We start from the raw sequence: 6,276 nt of genomic DNA, 5'->3' as shown, positions 1-6,276 counted from the left end.
CATACTTATGGGCAGAAGATCAGCAGATATGGTAGCAGATTTTTAATATTAATATTTAATTAAGAGAAAACATGTACAGTGATTTTAAATGATGTTTCAAATATATTCTACCTTAAATAATTATTATTATTATTGTTATTATTTTTAAATTTTTGGGGGGATTCAAAATGGTGCCCCTCCAGCAGATGGCACCCTAGGCGGCTGCCTGAGTTGCCTAACGGCAGGGACGGCCCTGATAGATGGTATCACTCCAACAAAATAAACAATGGAGTTCCACAGAGCTTTGTGTTAGGAACTAAACATTTTAGCTAAAAATGCTCAGACGTTCCATTTTGGGAGGATGTTCACCCAGCTCTAAATTTTTTTTGGATAAATCTGGGATTAATACAGGGGCATGCAAGACATACTGTATATTTAATGGAAATAATTCTTGCACAAAGAACTTGAAGATGGAGTTACTGCAACAAAAACAATGGATGGAATTTATCGATTGACTGACTTCTAGAACTAGACTGAAGGAGGAACAATTTAAAACGAACCAAGAGAAATGTTTGAAGTAACACGTTTAAAAAAAATTAGGAAAATGTCATTCTAAGTAACACCCGCAGGCTTTTATTAAGTAGTTTTTTCTTTATTTTAAAAAAAATATTATGTGCACATGTAAAAAGTGAGTGCATATACAAAAACGTATTTTCTTCTATACGGGTTAAAAACCATTGCCTTCCCCAAAGAGCTACACTAAATATATATTTAATAAACAGCAATTGTGTGTATGGATGTAAATCTTAAAATGTTCGTGGTCCAACTATACACAAACAGTTTAAAATTGCTGATGATTCAGCAACAATAGATGGCCCATCAAAAAGCTTTGTTGCTATGCAGATGATACACAAATCTACCTTAAAAGCAAATTAGAACCATTTAATATAATGTTAGCTAATTAGCTTTGTTTCAACCAAACAGTTGGATATGTTTCCGCTAAATGCTTTCCGTCCCACTAATCTGTTCTTCATAGCTGCAGTGCTCACTGTTGAACCTCCTCCATGCTTGGGTCAAGGTGATCAGGTCTTTGTTGAGGTGTTGGCCTCCCATCTGTCGCCCTGCGCTGCATATTTTATGCTTTAAGGTGTGTTCGCCTTTTGTCTTCTATTGGACATAAAGAGGCTGTAAAGATTAGGGTCTTCTTACAGCACCGCCTCACTGAGCTGTCACATGCAGGCGGTCGGCCATGTGAACATCGTGAAAACATGCACCCATCCCTCCTCAGGTAAACGGTTCAGGATGCTGCTGAAAGAGTAGTGTGTGTTGTTGTTGGGGGGGGGGGGGTATTTTTGCTGAGTCATGGTTAGAACAGCCACTAATCTCAAGTATTGTTGATGAGACATTGAGAAAACGCCACTAATTTAATGAAGTATTGTTGCTGAGTCATGGTTAGAACGCCACTAGCCTACTCAAGTATTGTTGCTGAGTCATGGTTAGAACGCCACAAACCTACTCAAGTATTGTTGCTGAGTCATGGTTAGAACACCACTAACCTCAAGTATTGTTGCTGAGACATGGTTAGAACACCACTAACCGACTCAAGTATTGTTGCTGAGACATGGTTAGAACACCACTAACCTCAAGTATTGTTGCTGAGACATGGTTAGAACACCACTAACCTACTCAAGTATTGTTGCTGAGTCATGGTTAGAACGCCACAAACCTACTCAAGTATTGTTGCTGAGACATGGTTAGAACACCACTAATTGGTTCAAGTATTGTTGCTGAGTCATGGTAAGAACACCACTAACCTGTTCAAGTATTGTTGCTGAGTCATGGTAAGAACACCACTAACCTGTTCAAGTATTGTTGCTGAGTCATGGTTAGAACACCACTAACCTACTCAAGTATTGTTGCTGAGTCATGGTAAGAACACCACTAATTGGTTCAAGTATTGTTGCTGAGTCATGGTTAGAACACCACTAACCTACTCAAGTATTGTTGTTGAGTCATTGGTAGAAAGCCACTAACTAATTTGCATTTTCACCACTTTTCCACCTAATGTCACATATGTTGACCTATTATTGTTACTTTTAACCTCTTTACACCATATTTCATCCTTATTTTTTCCAATTTAACCACATCCACGATTTGTCACGCCCATAATTTGCCAATCTAAATTAATTTTTCCAATATTGACGCCTTATTACCACTTTTTCTGTCCGATTGTGGACCATCCTCTGATCTACTACTGGGAGATTGGTGGTCCATGACCCAAAGCTCAAACCATCACTGGGTTCTTCTTGAGTGATAACAGATCAATGTTCCATCAACATCATAAATGTGGATCTACTGAGTGATTCTGTCATGTCATTATGTACCAACATCTGAAAAGTGCTTTTTGTATCTTCTTAAATCTGTAATGGAGGCAGAACCTGGTGCTAGTGAGGTGTGGTTGATGAAGAAACCTTTAGGTGTAGTGCAGTGTTTCCCAAATGGGGTACGTGTGCCCCTAGAAGTACGCAATGTTATTACAGGGGGTACTTGAGGGAGAGAGAGAAAGAGATTAAAATTAACAAATGAATTCATTCAAAATGTGGAGGCACTAAATACTTGTTCATTTACTTATTTACAAAGTTAGATTCTTTAATGTGTGTTATCACATTTTAAACCTTGTCTGAATAAACAAAACCTCAACTTTACTATTTAAAAAGAAGACTAAATGAATCTCGCTGGAACTATTACATAAAAGTCAAGTGAAACGTCAAAGGAAACATCAAAGGCAAACAGCAGAACTCCTCTGACGAAGACTGGCAGTTGACAGTCAGAACATGTCGGGAGATAAAACATACTTTTGAATAAATTAAAGCTCAACTTTACTATTCAAAAAGAAGATTAAACTGGAACTTCTGTTATCACTCATTCATTCTATCATTATAATCTATAGATGTTTTTTTTTTTTTTTAGAATTCTGAGCAAAATGTTGTCATCGGACAAAGGGGGGACTTGAGCCAACCACTGGTGTAGTGTATGTACTCATTACCCATCAAACTGATTGGTTACATTATAATCCAGATGAGGAAGTCATGTGGTCCCTGGTGTTTGTACTCACCGTTTCTCAGAGCGAAGCTGTGAACTGTGAGGAAACAAAACAGGACAAAGATGGTCGACGATGTCGAGCTGACACTCATGACTGAAGGAAAAAAGGCAAAATGAACCACTGAGGATAGAAAGTGTGGACGCCAGACGAGTTGTGACTGAATGGAGGTGATAGGAGGAGTGATTGGATCAAGGATGATGTCTAGACTGGAGGCTCTAACAGGGTCTGGGGTTTAATGGTTTACTGTTGCTCCATAGTGGGAAAAACCCCCTACATTAATCCTTGGTTCTTAGCTGACTTAGTCACAGGCTCTGTTAAGCTAAGCTAAGCTAAGCTAACTGGCGATTTCAAACACTGTCCTGGCTGCTGTTGTGGTGCCTTGCACAAAGGCACTTAGGAAAGAGTTACTCATTCACACTCATTCTTCCACTTTCAAAACCATGAAACCACACCCTCTCCCTGGGTTCGATTACCTGCGTTACTCAACCAGAACAAGAGATTCCCCCGACCACACACACACACACACACACACACACACACACACACACACACACACACACACACACACACACACACACACACACACACACACCACCTGTGTAGCAGTGGTTGCTATGGGGACAATTGTCTGTTTACACACACATCGTGTGTGTGTGTGTGTGTGTGTGTGTGTGTGTGTGTGTGTGTGTGTGTGTGTGTGTGTTAGCAATGACCAGAGGTGGCAATAGTACTAGTCGTCAGTACTCAAGTAAAAGTATAGATCAGATATGGGCAACTGCTGGCCCGGGGGCCACATGCGGCCCTCGGCCTAATTTTATGTGGCCCCCAAAGTAAACCTAAAAAATGACAGAAAAGTACACAAAACAAAAGCAAGAATATATCAAAAAATACAAAAAATTAATAAATTGCAGAAAAATACAGTGAAAGACAAGAAAAACACAGAAAATACTCCAAAAACACACAAAACTACTACAAATTAACAAACTGACAACAGTAATACACAGAATTACTACAAATAACACAGACAACAAAAAATACACAAAATCACTCAAACAATTTACAAAACTACAGAAAATGACAACAAAAGTACGCAAAAAGACAACAAAAACACTAAAAAAAATGATTCCACAAACCCACAGTACTGACAAACAAGCAAAACAACAACTAAAATACATAAAAATTACTCCAAAAAATGCAAAATGAGAACATAAATACACAAACTCCAAAAAACATACATTTTACAGGAAAAATACACAAAAGGACAACAGAACTGCACAAAATGCAATCATAACAGACAAGACAAGAACAAACATACACAGAATGACTATAAAAATGTTTTGTTCTTGTGATTGATCATTATTCTATATGCTGACATGAATGTTGATCATGTGACCCTTTGATCAAACAAACACATTTTTGTGCTGTGATAGAAGTTGCCCACCTCTGGTATAGATACTTGAATAAAAAATGACTCTGGTAAAAGTGTAAGTATTGAAGTTGATCCCTTACTTGAGTAAAAGTAAAAAAGTAAATGCTACTGAATGTACTTTAGTAAAAAGTAAAACAATTGTCCCTTCAATAATAAAACAGTGTTTTTAAACCAGTAAATTCCATTTTTAAGAACTGGTCCATGGAAACAAGTTAAATATCTTACCTTTGAACACCTGGAGAATTTAGAACTCGTTATAAATACAATTTGTAAATAAAATTAATAAAATATGTGTCAAGAAAAGAAAAATGCAACTGCTCAATTAATCCTAGAATAGCTTTGAGTTTAACAATTTTAAGAACTTCAAAATGTGAACATAAAACTAAGGGACCTGCCTAACAGAAAAAATCTCAAACTACCAAATGTTTTCATTTAACCTGAAGAGAATCATGTTCTCCAGGTTTCTGGAATGGAGACGTGACCTTTGGTTAGCATTAGCTTCTTCTCCAGCGTCGCGGTTGTTAGTTTGTGTCTTTTTACGTTGTGATGTCATCTTCCTAGGTCTTAAAGGTAGCGGGCTCATTTTTAAAATATAAGGAGAAGAAAGTACAAATATTTGTTTTGTAAAAAGTAAGGAGTAAAAGTAAAAAGTGTACTTTATTACTTGTCACCTCCAGCATTGACACACATCGCTGGGAGTTCAGAGTGAGATTCTGTGTGTGATAAACATCAGACACAGACTAGGGGGCATCTGTTAGTTAGAAAAAAACGTTTGAAATCATCACACCTTAACATCTTAGGACTTGTAGAAAGCAGCTGTTGACACATGGGTGCTTACAGAGGGAGTTGCCGTGGTAACTTAACCTCCTGCCATGGCACTGATGGTAGAGTAGGGAATATCTGACGATACGATTCACGATTTACATGTCACTATATGATATATCCAATCCTAAACAATATGATATGTATCACGATATCAATAATTACAAATTTCACCTTTATAATTACAAAATGGTATGAAATGCAATTCACTTAATTTTTTGGTAACACTTTAGTTTTATACATAACCCGGGGTTTCCACTGGATATGTCTCCGCTGCACCATGGCTCCGATCTGGTTTTGCGCCGCTGTCCGCCCTCCGGCAATCCTCACTGGTTGTGTTTGAATTTGTTAAAAAAAGTATGAACATTCATCTAAAAGTGTGTTGAGGAGTGAGATAAATGATAAAGGTCTGATATGGTTCACTGACACCTAGTGACTAGGCGTTTTGGTATTATGCATATGTTGGCGCAATTAGACGCTTTTTTCGTTAAAAACACTATATATTGCCAATCAATATTTTTTCTTACACCCCTAATTAGTGCAGAGTCAGTTACCATAGGAACACAAAAAAAATCATAACCCAAAAGCTAAGTTTCTTTTATTTCAAAGCTCAAAAAAAAAGTTGTCAAACCTGATTTAGTTGAACAAAACTCAGCTAAAAATGAACTAAAACTAATCCTAACTCTCTGGTTACTAGCCCGCTACCTTAGATGTTAGGCCACCACTGCCCTTAGAAGCTCTTACGAGGACCTTTAGATCTGGGGTTCTCAACCTTGGGGTTGCTAGACACTGGGAGTGGGTCGTCAGAGGGCTTCAAGTAACTACCAATATTTCAATTATAGCCCATTTTTGCTAATTTTTTAATCAATTTTCTCCACTTTCAAGACATTTGCAGCACTTTTAAACCCTTTCCACCTATTGTCACATATGCTGACCCATTTTA

This window comes from Gouania willdenowi, chromosome 18, assembly GCF_900634775.1.
Source record: "Gouania willdenowi chromosome 18, fGouWil2.1, whole genome shotgun sequence".
NCBI lineage: Eukaryota > Metazoa > Chordata > Actinopteri > Blenniiformes > Gobiesocidae > Gouania > Gouania willdenowi.
This window is presented reverse-complemented; position numbering follows the sequence as displayed.